We start from the raw sequence: 20,965 nt of genomic DNA, 5'->3' as shown, positions 1-20,965 counted from the left end.
AATTACTAGAAAATAAGTAGAAGATACCCTTAAATGATAAAAAAAATAAACACTTCTTAAAATTATCTTCTAGTTACAAAATAAATAAGTAATAGGGATGTAATGCACAACATGATAAATATATGTTATATATGAAAGTTGTATGTTATACTACTACTGTACTAACTACATAACAATAGTTATACTACAGTAACATACTACTGTATGTTATATATGAACATTAAGAGAGTAAATCCTGTGTTCTCATCACAAAACATTTTCTTCTATTTCTTTAATTTTGTATCTGTATGAGATGATGGATGTTTACTAAACTTATTGTGACAGTCATTTCCTGATGTAAGTCAAATCATTATGCTGTACACCTTAAGCTTGTACAGTGCTGTATATCAATTATATCTCAATAAAACTGAAAGAAAAAAGGTAATAATCACAACTAATTTAATGGCTACTATATAACAATTTTTTAGTAAATATGAATGAATGAATAAATACAATCTAGAAGATCACAGTGGGCAAAATTTTATTCAAATATAATTAAAATATTAGTAGATGCATGCAAAACATGGTGATAAACCCTTGAAGTAAGTATATTTAAAAATATTACTTGAAGATAAATTCTCTTTCTCTTTTGTTCCATTTACCATGTTCTAGTTTTTGATGAGTTTAATACAAAGGAAGTTGCCCTTAATTGCACTGTGGACAAAGTGAGTGCTTGCTTTCATTTCATTTGGTGACTCTGGTTGCACCATGAAAAAAGAAAACGAAAGAACTCTTTACCTGGCTGCCCTTGTTCTAAGGTATGAATTAGAGTGAACCTTAAATAAAAAGTTTCTTCTTTCTCCTCTTTGGCTTCCAATGTAGCTACCATATAACTCTTGAATTGTGCTGTCCAGTATGGTAGCCACTAGTCATATGTGATTACTTAACTTTAAAGTTAAATAAAATTAAAAATTTACTTTTTCAGTTACTTTAGCCTTAAGTTAAGGGCTCAAATTTCACAGGTAGTAGGGCTTACTCTACTGGGCAGTGCAGATTATAGAATTGTTCCATCATCAAAGTAAGATCTATTGGTCAGCACTGATCAAGAGCCAGTAACTTCCCATCTAAAAGTAACTACTTAAAATAGCGATACTCTTCCTCAAATGTTATTCTTCTCCCTATCCCTATCTCTATAATGTTCTTATTTTTAAATCAAATTATCCATCGTGATATATGGCCTGACAAGGTCAACTGCCTTTGTAAGCTGTCTCTACTCCTTCAAAGTTTCTCCTACCTACAATGGATTTGGTTATCATTGAAACATAATAGCCTTTCTAAACTGCATCATTTCCTCTCCTCCTACACTGCAACTTTCTAGAGACCTATCTGAGAAAATTATTGTATTAAATGAGATGGGAGTTTAAAACACTGTGAAATGCAGCTAACAAAATTAATTCCCACTGCCCTACATAAAAGTACCATCAAATAGATTTAATACTGGATGAAAGTCTGTGAGTAGAAAACTGATAAATTGTTCTATTTTCAGTTCAGGTTTTGTGTCTCATAGGCTGCCAAGGAGTTCTTTGTTCGGCTTGGTTTTATTTAACAACTTTATTAATGATTTGAAAAGAGGAGTAAACAGGTTGTTAATGGAACTCATTGATGAGGCTGCCTCGGTAGTGTTACAAACACAACTGATGACAAAGAAATTACCTAATAAAATGTAGAGGGTCGTGAACTATTGACAAAAGCACCCCAAATTATATTCCACTTGGTAAAAATTAATGCTTAGTACTAAGGATGCCTAATTCAAAACAAGAGTGCTCAATGAAAACATAAGGAAAAGAGTTTCTGGCCTTTGCAATATTAAACTGCAATATACAGGTACTTACAAAGGAAACAGTAGGTTCTATTCTCTTTGACTGAAGCTGTATTATCTGAAAAAGACAAAAATAGATCTTTTTAGCCATGTCACTATCATCTGCGGTATGCATGGTTAATCAATACGTTAGAATAAATTTGATTATTTTTTCATTGAATTGATCTTCAGGTTATGTTTTTGAGTTTGGTTATATGTGTGTGCAAACAAGCACATGCAAAATGCAAATGTAACTAGAGACATTAATGTCTATGCTATTCATAGTTTCTTATAATGAACGGCATGTATTGAGAATATTTATATTTGGTTATACTCTTTTACAAACTGTACTCTCATATCCAATTGCATTCAAACAATGGTGAAAATAATAACAACAAATAAAAACTACTGCCTAGTTTATACATATGGTTATAAATATTTAAATGTTATATAACTCAATTTTTTTATTGTGGCAAAAGATACATAACATAAAATTTACCATTTTTTGGAGTACAGTTCAGTGACATTGACATTGCTGTGTTACCATCACTACCTACCATCTCCAGAACTTTTCCATCTTTCCAAACTGAAACTCCATACCCACTAAATAATAAATTCCCATTTCCCCTATGCTCAGCACATGGCACCCAGCATTCTATTCTCTGTCTATATGAATTTCACTACTCCAATTACCTTATATAAGAGGAATCATACAGTATTTGTCCTTTTCTGTCTGCCTTATTTCACTTAGCATAATGTCTTTAAGGTTCTCCCATGTCAAAGCATGTGTTAGAATTTCCTTGCTTTTTTAAGGCTGAATAATATTCCATTGTATGTGTATACCACATTTTGTTTATCCATTCATCCACTGGTGGACATTTAAGTTGTTTCTACCTTTTGGCTTTTGAAAATAATGCTGCTATGAATATTGATGTACAAATACTTGAGTCACTGCTTTCAATTCATTAGGGTATTTACCCAGTAGTGGAATTGCTAGATCATATGATATTCTATGTTTAATTTTTTGAGAAATTGTCATTCTATTTTCCACAGCAGTGCAACCCATAATATTAGATCCTTGCCCTTTCAAGTCTCACTGTGCTCTGATATCCTTAGGAAAATGTAAAATATTCATTGTGTCCTTGAAAATTTCATAAAACAGTTCTACCTTTGTATTATGTGAACCTCCTTCCTTCTCACAGAATTGCTACGACCAACCGCTCATTTAACTTTTGGCCGCACCTGTCATAGCTATAGGTATATGCCTTAGGGAAACTCTTGCAACATGTTCATCAAGATACATGTACAAATACATTCATAGCAGTAGTGTATACTACATAAAAATAAAAATAGAAACAACTCAAACATTCATCAATAGCAGAAGGGATAAATTATGACATATGCACACAACGTAACATACAATAATGAACCATAGCTATGTATGACAACATAGATGAATCCCAGAATAAAATTCTAGTAAAAAACCAAGTCACAGAAAACTACAAACAATATGATACAATTTCATATCATATTGCTAAAGCTCAAAAGTAAGATAATCTTAACAATGTTATTTAAGGAAACACATATGTGTGATAAATTTATTTTTTTAAGACAAGGGAATAAACATAAAATTCAGGTAGGTAATTATTTCTAGGGGTCCAGAAAGATGCAAAAGAGGTAAACCTCCTAGGAAAATGGACACTTTTTTTTTCTTTTTCTTTTTTTTGCGGTACACGGGCCTCTCACTGCTGTGGCCTCTCCCGCTGTGGAGCACAGGCTCCGGACGCGCAGGCTCAGCGGCCATGGCTCACGGGCCTGGACCAGGGCACGAACCCGTGTCCCCTGCATCGGCAGGCGGACTCTCAACCACTGCGCCACCAGGGAAGCCCAAAATGGACACTTTTGATCATACTACAGATCTTAAGATGGGTAGTGTTCCTTTTAATTTGGAATGGAGTAGTAGACTGCTTGCAGAGATGCTGCTGACAATCCTCAAGTGTGTGTTAAAAGGTAAAGGTGAAAAAGGCAAGGCTTTCTTTACTGCCATGGCTCCTACTTCCCATCTGCCCACCACACCATGGTAAGGGGAAATTGTGTCACTGCAGATCAGTGGTGCCCAACATTTTTGGCACCAGGGACCGGTTTCCTGGAAGACAATTTTTCCACGGACGGCGGCTGGGGGAGGGGAGGATGGTTCAGGCAGCAATGAGAGCGATGGGGAGCCATGGGGGGCGACGGGGAGCAGCAGATGAAGCTTCGCTCACTCGCCCACCGCTCACCTCCTGCTGTGTGGCCTGGTTCCTAACAGGCCACGGACCGCTACTGGTCCGTGGCCCAGGGGTGGGGGACCCCTGCTGTAGACGGTTCCCATAATTTTCACTTATAAAATAGGTCTCTGGTATTTTTCCTTTTTCAAATATAACATTTGTCTCAATTCTAAGCCATTGCTTGCTTTCATAGTTTTTAAATTCCTAAAATTGGCCTATCTTACAATTGCTGCATACACATGCAAAATGATAATGGTTTATTCGCAAACTTTTCCAGTCACTAAGATCTCTTCCTAAGTCAAGGAATTGTCTCTCAATAAATGAATGAATGAAGAAATGAGTGAAAGAATGAATTAAATATATTATAATAATAGATTGTTTAATAGATCATTTAATACATCTTATAATAGATCATTTAAATTAATTAAAATACCCTGATACAGTTGAAAACTGTACACCATCAAAAAAGCATTTATGTATGTATTTATATGGAAAAACATATAAAATACAGTTTTTAGTAAAAGCATGTTTTATAATTATGTTTTTTCTATTTGTTTAAGAATTTTGATAAGTAATTATCTCAATTAGGGATGGATTGGGGTCCATCAAAATGTCTTTTAAAATGATTGTTATTTTTTAATAATATATGCGTATTTTTGTTTTAGACTCATATAATATATATCTTCACATCTCCCCAGTTTCCCTAGGGCAGTTCTCACATGTAGAACCACTTTTTATACCTTCCTTTCGGTTCTCTTTTTCTATGCCCTGCCTGACCCCTTCACTCAGTGGAGCAAGGTGAATGTTTTTATTACCTAAGCCTCCTCTACTCTCCCTTATATCTCTTAGCATTCTAATCTGGGGCCCACCGCATCTGCCTGATGTACCAGTGGCTTTTGGCAATAGGTCTAAATTCCTTTTTATTCATTCTCTCCTAAAACAGGTCCTTTCAGTTATTGACATTTAGGTTTTCCATAACCAAAAAGAGCCACCCACTGTCTAGTCACCTGCAATAACACCTACAGGTTATTAAGTCACCTGCAATAACACCTACAGGTTATAAAGTCCTATCTTTATACACAATTTGCAACAGCTTCTTAGCACTTTAAAAAATGTTTTTTATTAAACGATACACATACAGAAAGTGCACAAATTTAAATGTAAAGATCAACGAATTATGCCACAGTGAGCAAACTCTTATAACCATCCCCAAATTAAGAAATGAATCAGCAACCCAGAAGCCCTGCTTACATCCCTCCCATAATTAGCCCCTCCCTCTTCCTCAAAGGTAACTATTCCTGACTACAAACACAACAGATTAGTTTTATCTGTCTTTAAAATTTTTGTAAATGGGATTATATATTATGTATTCCTTTCCCTCAGTATGTTTGTAAGGTTTGTCCAATGTAGTTGTGTATAACAGTAGCTCCTTCATTCACCTTCAAGTTTCATTCACTTTATTTATACATTGGACCATTGATAGATATGTGAATTTGGGGTTATTATGAGTATTTTTATTATAATTATATATTTTATATAATTATATATTATATATATTATATGTTATATATATTTTATATATATATATATATATATAACATTTTTTACTGTAGTGCAGATCTGCTAATGAAAAATTGCCTCAGGTTTCATTTTTCTGAAAGAGTCTTTATTTTTTCTTCATTTTGAAAGATATTTTCACTGGGTGTATAATATTTTGATTGACAATTTTCTTTCCTCATCTTAAAGATGTCTCTCCATGATCTTCTCACTTGCATAATTTCTGAAAACATGTGTGGTTTTATTCACATTTTTCTTCACAACTGACGTTTAAGAATTTCTTCACAAATGATCTTGGGTGCGTCATTTATCAGTTCCTTTGTTTTTGAGGGAAGAGAACAGTATGCAGATTTTTGACTGCACAGGGGTTAGCACCCTTAACCCCTACCTTGTTCAAAGGTAAACTGTACTTCTAAAAAATCTGTAATTTTCTAAAATCAATATTTCTAATTTTCTGTCTACCTTTTCTATCAATTACTGAAAGAGGTGAGAAATTTTATCACTATGATTGTGGGCTAATCTATTTTTCTTGTAATTACTTTATTGTAATTTTTCTTTTATGTATTTTGAGGTAACATAATCATGTGAAGTTACCTCAGAATTAAGTTCAGAATTACCCTAATTCCTTGCAGTTGAAATTTTTATTATTCTTAAATGTCTTTCCTTACAGTTGTTCTCAATAAGAGGGTTGATCCAAATCACATAATCTACCATTACAGGTATGGAACCATTGACATGTGAATGTATGTTCACAAATCGGAAGATATTTGAGGAAAGCTTCTTGTATGAAATATAGAGATAAAAATAATCAAAAGTGTAAAGGGAGACACAAGGAAACAAATACTTCTTTAATTAAAGCTATAACATTTTCTCTGGGACAAAGAGATAAGGAGATATTATATCTATTTAAAATAGCAGAATGCATAAATCAAAGAAAACAGGAGAAAAAATAATACTTGAAATCAAGAACATGGTAATCAAGTTAATACAAAATATGAAATTGAAAAAAATCAGAAGCTCTCACAGAAAGAATAAAAATTAAGACATATAGAAAATAGAAATGAGGGCTTCCCTGGTGGCACAGTGGCTGAGAGTCCGCCTGCCGATGCAGGGGACGTGGGTTCGTGCCCCGGTCCGGGAAGATCCCACATGCCGCGGAGCGGCTGGGCCCGTGAGCCATGGCCGCTGGGCCTGCGCTTCCAGAGCCTGTGCTCCGGAACGGGGGAGGCTGTGGCAGTGAGAGGCCCGCGTACCGGAAAAAAAAAAAAAAAAAGAAAAGAAAATAGAAGTGAGAAGATAAGGAAAGGAGGGACTTTGATGAGGAAAATGGAGGCTTGGTGTTAAGCCTATGAGGGCCAACATCCAACAAATAGGAGTCTAAAAGTAGAGAGAAGAGGGAACAGAGGAAGGAGTTATGAAAAAAATATTAGGAAAATTTGAACCTACACATTGAATGCATCCACAATAAAAAAACAATGTGTCATATTTTTAATACACATAGTTCCATAATCCTACAGTTTCAAAATACCAGAGATCAGATGAATTACTAAAAGACTTTAAAGACAGGAAGAAAATGAGTACATATGATATGGAGAAGTCAAAACGGCATGGGACTTTTCAGAGAAGAGCAGAGAAAGTAATTCTATGGCGACAATAAAGGACAACTCCAGGTCAACAGCTAAGCAGCTGGCCTGAGAACAACCAATATAGGTGGGAAGAGGGGATAGAGGTATGTCAAAGGGAGGTTTCTGGGAGAAAAAGTGGAACTCATAGATCATTTGATGTATTTATGAATTTGAAAAAAATTAAAGGTACGCGTTGAAACATTTGGCAAACTGAAAAAGCAGATCTATAGAAATCTAAGCAAGTGAAAAATGAAGACAATTATTGACCCCAGAAAAACAAGAAGTTTACATGAAACAAAAATTATAATCATAATTCATTATATGAATCATCAGGAAATAATGTTTATAAGGCCATATTGATTTAATAATGCAACCACTGATTTAACTAACATTATAATATTATTAAAATGAGCAAATAGTGAGAAATAAAATGGGGAGTTTAAAATGTTCAGAAAACACAGCAGGAAGTCAATGCCTGAAATAAATAAATCAAAAACTAGTGGGATATGAATATTGTTTATAAATATAGAAGTCACTAATCCAGCTCTTTCTCAAATCTCATTTTTCTTGATCTTCTCCACTGCTTATCTACCTTTCAATCCACTTGCCACACGTCAGCTCCAGGGAGTTTTCAAAATGCAAATCTTGTCATTTTCACGCAACTCTGAAAACCCATAATAGAGTTCTTCAGATGCATCCCATTGTCTTAGATTAAATCTTTCACAGGGTTTTGAAGGCCACGGATAGACCGGTTCCTGCCTCCTTCCACCTCTTATCACTCTACTCCTTAGGCCTTCTATGCTTCAGCCACACTGACCAAGTTCTACTTCTCTGAAAACATCAAACCTCCTGCCACACTGGGGTTTTGATATATGCTGCTCCTATTTCAAAACATTACCCCACCCCAGTTCCCACATCCTTTTTACACACACACACCTTCGGTTTCAGAAAGTTATCTCCTTTCTTTTCCTTTCAAACCGCGGTTCAATGACTTAGTTTGATACCGATGACTCCCAGTACATTAACGTCCTCTGGCTTGAGTTCTCCTTTAGAGCCCTTACTCGCTTTTCCACCCTTATTTGACTGCCTGCCTCCACACCCCTCCCTTCCCTGCCATTAGACTGTAAACTTCAAGAAGTGACAAATATTGTCTCTTTGCTCATCACTGTACACCAGTTTGTAGCACAAAACCTGGAACATAATAGGTGTTCAATACATATCTTATGAATGAATGAACAAATTAAAAATAGACTAAACATCCAAGACCTAGGTGAAGTCTTACCTCGCTAGCTCTACCACTTACTAACTATGTGACCTTGAGCAAAGCATTTAACCACTCAAAGTCTTACTTCCTCATATATAAACATGACAATACATAGTTCAAAAATTATTATAAAGATTATATGAAATGTAATGCATATAGAAATAAGTTTTGCCCTGTGTATATGCTATACAAACATAAGCTTTCTTTTCTTTCCTTTCTTTAAATCATTAATGATAACCTTGGCATATATTTGACCATAACATGTATTCTCTAAACTTAAAAGGAAAAAGGAAAAGAGATGGCACCTCATCAAGAGCAGTGTGCTTCAAGGGGCAGTGGAATATCTATGTTCACAGAGTAAAAAGGGCAAGGCTTCCCTGAGCTTTAAAGTTTTCAACCCAGTTCATCATTATTCACATTCTACCAACAAAACAAGTTTAACTATGGCACAGTTCATAAGTGCAAAATATTTCATTTGTGGCTGGAATAAATGAGACACATAATCACATCAAATGTATATTCAGTTGAAATTCCACTTTGCCATCTGTGAGTTTTCACATACTTCAGTGTAACTGAGTTTCTAACAGAAAATCCAGCTCTCAAGGACATTATATGAATTTGTGACATGACTGTAGGACACTCACTGGGAAGGTAAAATAATGAACAAGTTAGTTTTCTTTTTTTCATCTATCTAGGAGATTCATCTGTGACAGATATCATAGTGATAATAATTGAATCATAATTTTACTATTATGCCATATTATTATGACAGTTAAGTTTATAATTTAATGTCACACCATTTTAATTCAATAAAAGTTATTAATACACTCAAAATCTTTTACTAGTAAAGGTTTACATTTAGCCAAGATTTTCTTTCTCGTGATAGTAACGAAAATTATATGCTCAGATAAAAAATAATTTCATTGCTTGAGTAACAAACTAGGTATTAAATTTGGATTCTGAGAGGTTTTGGGTAACTTCCTAAATTTTCACCCATGCATCACGAGTGTTTCCTTCCCTCCCTCTCTCTCTCTGCCTCTCTGAAACATTTGTTCACTACTTCACCAAGATTTTTTGTTTGAAAAATTTTCCCTCACCAGTTATGTTTCGCTCTTTTGACATCATCCAGCTGTGTTCCCTTCATGACTGGAGCTGTAGTGAAAGCATATATAGGCATTAGAGACAGGTCTGGACAAAAAGAGAAAAAAGAAAGAAAAAGAAGCTATTGTGATAATGTTGGCAGCTTGCCAAGTCTCTACTATTTTGATGTGATTTCCCCTGAGTCTGGCTGGAAAGATTGCTGGGGCCTTAGCCTTTCTAAATCCCACGGCAACCCCTCCTGAGCAATCTCCCTCTTCATTAGAGTACAGAACCTCAGGTTTACAGACAGCACTGCAGGTCAACTCAAACTCTCCAAAGTGACTGAAAATACCAACTCAGCCTATATTCGATCAAATCAGTCACCTGACCAGTGCTTCTGAAAATTTAATATGCCCATGAATCACCTGGTGATCTGGTTACAATACAGATTCTAATTGGGTAGGTCTAGAGTGGGAACAAGCTAGTGGGCCCTGGACCATATATCCATAACAAGGACCGAGTGTATCGTCTCTACTCTGAAAATTCACGGATGCCATTAACTGACCGGCTTCTCTACCTCTCTTTTCCACTTCTCCCAGATTCCCACATTTTTACTACTCTGCTTACAGTAAAAATTAAAAAAACATAATTGACCCAGCATGAAAGAGGCTTATATAGAATACAAAAATACTTCAAGGAGTATTTCTTCGATTTTACAACTTTTCTAATTCTAAGAAAGAATGGCGTGGTTGAATGCACACTGGCTGTGTAATTATACAGAACTGGATGTGAATTCCAATTATGGCTCTTAAAAGCCAGGCAAATTTTAGGACAAGTTACTCAGTCTCATGTCAGTCTTCTCATCTGTAGAGTGGAGATAATAAATCTACTTCATAGGATTTTTGTGAAGCCTAAAAAAAGAAAACCATCAAATAGTTCCTGGTATACTATAAATTCTTTTTTTTTTAATTTTATTTTTTTGTGGTATGCGGGCCTCTCACTGTTGTGGCCTCTCCCGTTGCGGAGCACAGGCTCCGGACGCGCAGGCTCAGCGGCCATGGCTCACGGGCCCAGCCGCTCCACGGCATGTGGGATCTTCCCGGACCAGGGCACGAACCCGTGTCCCCTGCATCAGCAGGCGGACTCTCCACCACTGCGCCACCAGGGAAGCCCTATAAATTCTTGATAAATGTTGGAAAATAGTGATTAGATATACTCAGCTCAATGGAATTACTCAATACTATATAAAATTATTTTTAAGTTGGAATTTAGTGTGCAAAATATGTCAAAGTTTAAGAAAATGCTTTTTTAAAAAAATTTAAAAATCAAGGTATTATTAACTGTTATATGCTTGGCAAAGAGAGTCTATTTTTAAATTTTGAATTTCATTTGAGATAAATTATTTTGTATTATAAAGTGGCTGTGTGGCAAATATTTTAAGCAGCTTTCACAGCCTTTGAAATACATTTGTTAATTGGAAACAAAATAAGTGGCTTAAAATTTCTGTGGATGCAGCAACTCTAGTTAATATTTTCTAAATGGTGCTTGAAAATAAATATGTAGGTAACAAAAAGTATTTGATAAGCAGCTAAATATGAAGACACCCCCCCCCCCAAAATCACTAGTGCATCAAGTTATATTGATGCCTTGATAGAATGGTCTCTAGTGATTTGCTGCTAATCAGTTTTAAGAAATGGAGGACAGCAAGGTATTTTTAAAGAGTTCTCTTGCAGCTGACATGGATTTGGACTATGTAAACTGACTCACCATTTAAATTAGACTATATAGAATAGTGTGCTATTGATTCAGACAGTACTTGACCTCAAGGATAACATTTGCCTTAGCTGAGGAAGCCAAGTTTTAGTTTGGAACGTGCTGTCTTTCAGCATCTTTGCCTAGTGACAACAATAAAACAGAAAGATTAGGAAAGCATACGTTGAGTTAATACAAGAAAAGGAACCCACCTTTACCCAAACTGCTCATGCTAGGCAAAGAATAACAATCTCCCTTCCCAAGCTAGGCTTTGGGGGTATTTTTAACTGCCACCCCCCTGTACAGTTTGATTCACATTTTGAGGTGAGCAGCTCTGGTTTCTTTTCAGTGTCACTATTGTCTTTAGAATGAAAATACCATTTGAATTGCCTGCATCATCCCGAATTTGGAGTATGAAGATATGCTGCTGGAATGTGATTCAAGCTGTGTAAGGATGTACCTGACTCAGAATTGGAAAATTGTTAAATAAGTTTGGAGAACAACTCCCTTAGTGGTGCTTTCTCTTTTCACTCTCACAAATGGGAAAATAGAGCACTGTGATGAGGAGAGCATGTTTTCTAAAAGGGTCTTCTCCAGCTGGAGAGATGCCAAATCCCATAGTCGAAAGCAAAGCTTTTCAACCGAATATTTAATTTTATTTCCTCCAAGTAGCAACAGTTTCTTGTTCTCCTCTTTTCCTTCTATTAATTGTTTTTTTAAATTTCTCCCTCTCTCTCTAGATCTACAGATAGATCTCTATCTCTATCTCTATATATCTATATTTATAAGATTTATATCTATATTTTATAGATACAGATAGATGATAGATCTGAATATCTCTATATATCCATATAAGATATATTGATATAAAATATTTATATCATATAGATATATGATGATAAAGATGAAAGAAAGAAAGAAAGACACATTCTCATTCTCTTTTTCCCCCCTATTTTGCTCTTAGCCCCTCTTGTCCCACCTCCCAATCCTGTGTATGGATGAAAATAAAGAAGTACATTATATATCCATCAGAATTAATCTACAGGGATTCCATCTTTGAATGGGACTATTAAGCTTAATGACTGTCTTTTTAATGGTATCTCATTTTGGTTCATGGCGTAATATAGAAAAGAGTGTTTTTAGGAAGTTTACATCATCTTCAATATCCTTACACACACACACACACACGAATCTGCTTGAAAATGTAGCCAACTCTTGATTATGCTGCAAATGGGAAATCACAGAATATACACAACTTATTAAAATCCATACATAATTTTTAAAAAACGTATCTAGTCCAACTGGTTTAAACTTTCTTCTCAAATTTTCATCAAAACTGCTACAAGTAACAAATAATTTCATTTACAGTCTGAAAGCTTTGATTACTTTCTGTCCTTTTTGCAAACACTGAAATGCCCCCAAAAAACAATCAGCGAAGGATGAGGGGAAAATACTAAATTTAGATCCAGATAACATAGACATATTTTGACCCTAAATTAAAAATGAGACATATATTTAATGGCTATGAATCAAATCATAACATGGTTATTTGATTATATATATGCACACAAATGCACATCATTTACCCGTATATTGATAACATTTTTATTATGTACCAATTCATTTGTTCTGCCAGTAATGGCAATCCATACACTCTCTACCTGGAAAACCCTATACTTACTTAAGACAGCTGAAGTGACATATCTCTCTTCTGTGAAGTCACCCAAGACTTCAGGATATAAAACTCAAAAAAAATAAAATGCATCTCTTCAAATTGTAATCTACCTATATACTTCTGTTCTGCTTTACAATGTCAGGTTTTTGAAGGTAGGGGTACACAATACACATGTACATATTTCAAAATTTTACAAGTCCCTTCTTATTCTAAAAATTCCATGTGCCAAAGATCTAACAGGAAAACTGCTGAAAGTAATCATATTACTAACATTTTATCAGTTCACAAATCCTACCATCTCTAATGATTAGAATATAAAACAAATGATGCCACTATTTGAGTGGGGGGTGTGTGTGTGTGTGTGTGTGTGTGTGTGTGTGTGTGTGTTCTGCATGGCAAAACTACCCACTCAAGTACTTTTACAAGTACTCAACTTCTGCCAAAGCAAAAATTGGGGCAAAATTTATGCTTAAAAAGTCATTAAAAAATTGAGTGTACCTTGTTAAACCACACTGTACATATGGGAAAGAAACATGAGTGGTGTGAAAGTACAATGCAATCCATACATATTTTATTACACAAGGACCTAAGTGTGAATTTACCTAAGATTAGTGATATACCATGATTACTCTCATCCTAGGAAATCACTATGTGAAACAGTTCAACATCACAACAAGGACATTGCTGCTTTTTATGGGCATAATTTTAAGTAAAGTAGTTGCTTCCAGTGACCTTCCTGCTTTTGTGAGTGTTTCATAGTGTATTTTCAGCATTGTCTACAGCTGAAGTTCTCTTCATTATTTCCACTTTTAAACAAGAATTTTCCCTGTTGTGTGTACCAGCCATTTGAATTCTAAACATTTGAAACCATTAAGTCATTTTACATTCTTAGCCACAAAAATAACCACTTATTTCATTTATTTGTGATTCTATATATTTTTGCTAACGCAGCCTATAAAGAGAAATCATAATGCACATCTCAGCTTTAATTTCAAGAGATGCAGGCAGCAATTTCAGATAGTTAGTCTTTCTTACAGACTAGTGTCTTTTGATATATTGAAAAGACTAGAGAAGCTGTTACAATGATAATGGAAGAACCTTATACATTTTCATTGACATCAAGTTGCCATTGACATCATGGAATTGACAAGGTAATGGTTTTCACACATACTTTCATTGACACCATAACATCAGAAATGTCAGACACAATGGAAGTGTCTCCTACAAGATCTACTCATATTAAAAAAAGAAGGAAAGTAAATGCGAAGGGATATGATGATATAATATTATGTCTCTTAACATTCCTAATTGTCCATAATTCACCTGATTTATAATGAACTCCTCATCACCTTTCACACACACAAAGTTGAGGAAGGGGAAAGGTGAGAAAATTGGAGGCAATGAGTGTTAAGGCTATTGTGATAGATGTAAAAATAAACTTTATCTGGAGCTAACATTTATAAAGTACAATGTACAATTGTTCAAAACCAGGAGCAGACTGTGGTAATTAGAAAATAGTCAACGAACTCACACCAATTTGGTATTTTAGGTTAATTACTTTATTATTAATCCAGAGAGGTTACACAATAGTTCTGTATAATTAGACAGAAATTATACAGTGTTTGGTAATTGTAGCAGAATTCTGCAGTTTGCTATAACTCTGCGCTGAACCAATATAAAAAATAAAGAATTGCAATCTTTAAAAAGAGAGACATAGTTGGCTTCAGAGCATAACTTGAAGCAGAAGCTGATAGATGACAGATTTTCATTGTTTCTGAGAGGTAAGTTAACTCGATCATATCTGTATGACACGGTATTAATAAGATACTGCGTGATATTTTTAGTGTAACTAGAAGTATCTCTAGCAGCCAGAGATTTAACTTGTTTTCTTCCCACTTAGATTTTGGATTACCTGATTCAGTTTATAATCTTAAATTAAGACTCTTTAGAAAAGTAGCTGGGATTGGATCTTTTCTGTTACCATAGTTAAAATTATGCTTATCTGAACAATAATTTTAATGTCTATAAATGTGTATAAATTTTAGTGCATTCTATGTCTCAAAGACATGCCAAGCATTAGAGATAGGGAGATGACCAAGGGAGACATCATCTCCGACCTGTAGACCGTATATTTCTCTGAGGAAGGCAGAGTCTGAACAGCTAATTTCCAACTTGTTATTTATTTACAGGACAGTTGAAAGGTATCCTGGAGAAATCATGGTGCTAAGAGATCACAGAAAAAGGCAGGTCTGAAATAATCTTGGAGAAGGCAGGCTTCTCAGAGGAAATGGCATTTGTTCTGAAACCTGAAAACTGAGTAGGCTAGCTGGCAAAAGGAGAGGTGATGAGAAAAACATTCAGAGTAGAAAGAAAAATTCTACTTGAAAGCCTTGAGGTACAAAGTATGAATATGGAAGAAGATCAGGCTGGCACTCTGTGTTCCTTTAGAATGTGTTTATTTTCATTCTACATATCTGAGTGAAATACACCCGAGTGAAGGAAGCTATGAAGAAAGAGCATCATCCACTTCCCTGTAAACTGGTCACTGTTGCCAGGTCAGTGTATCTGTGAAACTGACTTTGGGGGCTTCCATCATGCTGTCATTTTGCCAGTTTTGACAAGGTTTTCCCTCCCTCTTCCCTAATCTATCTCAGAATATTTCTGTTTAGAATTCCAATGATTAGGTTAATTTTTAAAGTAAATTTAATTGCTAGCTAATTTCCTTATTCATAACTAGAACTTACTTTTTCCTGAAATTCCTGTTAGATAGGTAGCAGACTATCTTTTTAAAAGAGGTATGTGCCAGGCTGGACTACACTAATGAATAAACATACATAGTTTTGCCCTTACAAAACTTATCATCTAACAGGAAGTCAAATAAAGCACAGCAAGTACCAATATATAAAATCGTGAAATTATAAAATATTTCTAAAATATAAATTAGCACCTTAGAGAATACAAGGATGAGAGAATTAACTAATTCTGCAAATATATTCTCTGCCAAACATTATACTAAGTCTTAGAACTCTTTAACCCATAAGCTGTGTACCTCACAATTTCAAAACTAGATTTATTGCAATTCAGCTAATATTTTACTGAGCACCTACTATATAAAGCACTATAGTTGTACTATTCTTCTCACTAAGCTTCACTACTCCAGCCTCCTTGCTCTTCCCTGAATATGCCAGGCACACTCCCATCTCAGAGCTTTGCATGTGTTTCCTCTCTGGAAATGTTCTTCTCCTAAATTACCTCTAGGATCACTCCCTCACTTCCTTCACTTCTTTCTCCAATGCCCACTTCTCACTGAGACATTCTTTGGCCACCTTATCTAAAATTGCTCCGCAACCCCCATAGTGCCCATCTCCATTCCATATACTTCAGTTATCTTCAAAGAAAAGGTTTCTTTACCATCTAACATGCTAAATATTTTCTATATTTATTTAAATTTATTTCCTATTTTCCTTCTCACTTCTGTATAAGTATAGTCCCATCCTGGCACATACCTCTTTTGAAAGAATAGTCTGCTACCTTTTCTTATCATTTCCGTAAACTCCTAGTGTTCAGGGACATATCCTATGATTATGAGGTCATTAACAATATTTTTATATATACAAGCTAAAGGGAATTATTAATTAATTTGTCAGCTTGATCACTTGCTAGAGTTGGTAACCACTTTTATCTTATTTATAGATTTGGATAAACCTAAGTAAATAACCAACCACTGGAGAAAATGAGAATTTGTTAACTATGTATAATAATGAAATTCTATTTAAATATTGAATTTTAATTTTTCTTATTACAAAAGTAATCAAGCTCATTACAGAAGAAAATAGAAAACAGATAAAAGAAGAAAATAAATGCAAACTATATTCCCAAAACCCAACTACAATCATTGTTGTTTTGGGTTTTTTTTGGTTTTGGTTTTGGTTTTGGCTGTGCCATGTGGCGTGCAGGATCCTAGTTCTCCACCCAGGGATCAAACCCACGCCCCCTGCATTGAGAGCGCAGAGTCTTAACCACAGGACCACCAGGGAAGTCCCTACAATCATTGTTAATCGTAATAATTTCTATGCCAAAAATAGAGTCCTAGTATTCATTCTACTCTGTAAACCACTCAGTCAATGTCCTACACGCATCAGATGCTCAGGCCTCTTCTGGGTGGGCTCAGACCTACTTTACACAGGCACACCTGACATGTATTGGGGATGCTCACAGACGAACCCACTACTGAGTAAGCTGGAAGTGTGGAAGAGTTAACCTCCCGTAGGAAAGAACTGACCAGTGGGGGATAGAAAGCTATAGATACATTCTTTCCCCTTTCTACTCCCAACACCCACCTCCAGAGTCCAGATAATATAATATAGAGAGAACTCAGTCTCACTGATCTAGTCACTGGTTTCATTTAGCAGTGACCAGATCAATAATGCCTTCTCCTCCTGTTGACTCTCCCTTCTTCCCTGCCTCACTCTCCCTGTCCCTCACTTTTGCTTCCTGGGCTTGTACTTCCCAATAAAATAATAGAACATAAGCCATCTGCTGATGGATTTGCTTCTTGGGGAACCCAAGTTAGGACCCTTCACTTTTCCATTAAAATATATGTTCTAAAGAGACATGTATCACAGTGTTCATTGCAGAGCTATTTACAATAGCCAGGACATGGAACCAACCTAAATGTCCATCGACAGATGAATGGATAAAGAAGATGTGGCATATATATACAATGGAATATTACTCAGCCATAAAAAGAAACAAAATCGAGTTATTTGTAGTGAGGTGGATGGACCTAGAGTCTGTCATGCAGAGTGAAGTAAGTCAGAAAGAGAAAAATACCATATGCTAACACATATATATGGAATCTAAAAAAAAAAATTTAGTATTGATGAACCTAGTGGCAGGGCAGGAATAAAGACATAGACACAGAGAATGGACTTGAGGACACGGTGGGAGAGGGGGAAGCTGGGGCGAAGTGAGAGTAGCAACGACATATATACACTACTGAATGTAAAATAGTTAGCTAGTGGGAAGCAGCAGCAAAGCACAGGGAGATCACCTCGGTGCTTTGCTATGACCTAGAGAGGTGGGACTGGGAGGGTGGGAGGGAGGCTCAAGAGGGAGGGGATATGGGGATATATGTATGCATATGGTTGATTCACATTGTTGTGCAACAGAAACTAACACAGTATTGTGAAGCAATTATACTCCAATAAATATCTATTAATATATATATGTTAAACATCCTTTTCTATCACTGTCAATCCTTCTATACATAATGAAAATTCAGTAAGGTCAAAACTTCCTCTTCCTTATTGCTTTATATTCAGTACCTGAGTGCTGACCTATAGTAGGTGCTTCTTGATACAATTTTACTGAGTATATCAGTTTAACATTGCTGTAAAGTATGAGTCTACCTTATTTAAACCTTTGCTAGATTATATAAACCTCAATACATTTATGCAGACCACTATTGGACATTCAAGTTGTTCCTAATTTTACCTATTTTAATCTGCCATGCTTATGAAGCAAAATCTTGGCTCAGACCCATGATTATTTCCACATTCTTAAAAGTGAATTCTCTGGGTCAAAGGGTATGCACAATTTAAAAATGTTTTATATGCATTTACTCTTCAATTTGAATAAAAATTATGACATTACATTTATTTTAATCTATTGGCAATTCTTCCAGGGAACTGGGATATCTTCATAGTATCAACAGAGGAAAGGCATAACCTATGCTCACCTGTTTCATCAGTTTAAAAACCACATGCTTTTATGGGATGGAAATGAGGGGGCTGATCAGGAGGATTAAGCCAGCAAGTCTGAAAAGAAACATTTAAGCCTTAAAAATCTTTGCTGCTGAAAAATAGCTTTTTTTTTTTTAATATAATAAGATCCCTCTTCTTACTACCCCACCCAATAGCAATTTACTTTTCATGTCACAGAACTCAGCACCAAACAAATTACACACCTTATCCATAGCTGTAAGCTCAAAATGCTCAGACCAATGTTTTTCACTATAAACCACGATTCCAGGGTGATTTTTCTGATAGTAGAAGAAATCCTGGAAACTCTTTACAATTATTCCTGCATGGATCAATGTGGCATATAGCAGTAGTCTAAAGATCAGTATGAGACATATTTGAAGGTGAATCCATGCTGATAGAGAAATACTTTCTATTCGTCAAATACTTGAAGTAACTCATTTCCTATGAACTGGATTATCCCTTCATAAATTGTGGGCAACAACTACGACGAGTTTAGCTCCTACCTCTGTTACCAAATACAGCCAGCTGATCTGTGCGTAATAGAGACAACCGAGTAATTGGTTTCAGAAACCAAAACATATTTATTGTTTGAGAAACTAATCAGTCCATTCTGTGCATAAAAGGAAAAGCCATTCGCTATGATGAGTTTGCTTGGATACCCCACACCAGACTTGGTATTACAACTTTATATGGGAATTTGGAGGATTGCTCTTGCTTAGTATCGAGTTAATTATTGGACAAATAAATTCGAATTGATAGATCCAAAACAGTCAGTTAACAGCCTTTACCACACGATATCAAAACAATGTCACTGAGCATCAGTACAGTTTTTTTTTTTAAGGGTTTTTTTTCTTTCTCTTGAAATCTTTTTTGACTACCTCAAAATGTTCTTCGTAATATGTGATAAATGTATGCAAATATTTGTTTTCACAGACTCTTTAAAAGTTTGAATTAAGCACATATCTTTTAACGGGGACAACAGGATCATATCACTGATGAAAAAAAAAAAATCACCAGGTAGCCAACAGACAAGGCTACTGAGTAAACCAGGCCCCGTGGGCTAGATGTAAACCATAGCTCTGTCCATTGTAGAACTTGAAGGGTTGAAATAAAACCAACACATGCCACCAATGTATTTCTGCTTTAATAAACGTTGTTTAAATTTCCCTTGGCATTTAAAAAATTACATATTAAAAAGAAGAATGTGCACAATGCAGGCTAAGGACAATTCTGAGCCTCCTCAAGTATAAATGTGTTCAACTTGATATTTTTAGTTCTGTGTCTATTGAAAGAAAGACATTTTTGCACAACCCCAGTCTATAAATTTCCGTGTGCTTATTGACATAATATGTAGATGTCCTTGGCCAGATAAAAAGACAAAAAGAAAACTGCCTGCCTGCTTGCACAAGCCATGAAGCACTGCAAACCCTCTCAAAGACCTCTCTCTAATCAAAACAATTCTCCAAGGCTGAGCGATGGTCTGAAAAAAACTAAGAGAAAATAACAGAGAAAAAAATCAAACTTGCACATTTTTAACCTACATCTGTTGAAATATAATGTCTTACAAATAAATAAGCAAAAATATGAAGTTTTGATAAAATATTTTCAAAGATGTTTATTTTTAAAAAAAGAAAAAAAAAGACCCAATTATGAGATAAACATTGCCAGGGGAACAAAAGCTATACATTCACCACAAACTTGGTCTTTACTTCATTTTAAAAGACAGGTGTCGTCTACCTTTCATATATTAAACTACGATAGATTTTTATTCTTTTTAAAGTAATTCTGTCTTTTCTTATGACTGCAATTATCTGATGCTAGCCAATGTTCAGTAAGGGATCAACCAATGAATTTCAAGTTTATTATGCTGCAAATAGCATCTCCAAGTACTCTAAGTTCCTCACCTCACATCGAAGGTCAACTATCTATACCAGTTTCACCTTAAAAAATTAGTTTTTAAATATGAAGGAAATTTGCTATGAAACTTGGACTTGATTCTTTAATGACTGAGTTCTATTAGACTAAATCTCTAAAACGGGTGCTGCCTTAGATATTATCGTTCTCTTTGGAAAACTGACTCCATCTATACAGAGTTTTGGCAACATAATAGAAACTATTGTCAAATTCTCAAAAGCTACCTTGC

This window comes from Delphinus delphis, chromosome 1 (assembly GCF_949987515.2).
Source record: "Delphinus delphis chromosome 1, mDelDel1.2, whole genome shotgun sequence".
Classification (NCBI taxonomy): Eukaryota; Metazoa; Chordata; class Mammalia; order Artiodactyla; family Delphinidae; genus Delphinus; species Delphinus delphis.
Note: the sequence above shows the minus strand (reverse complement) of the source record.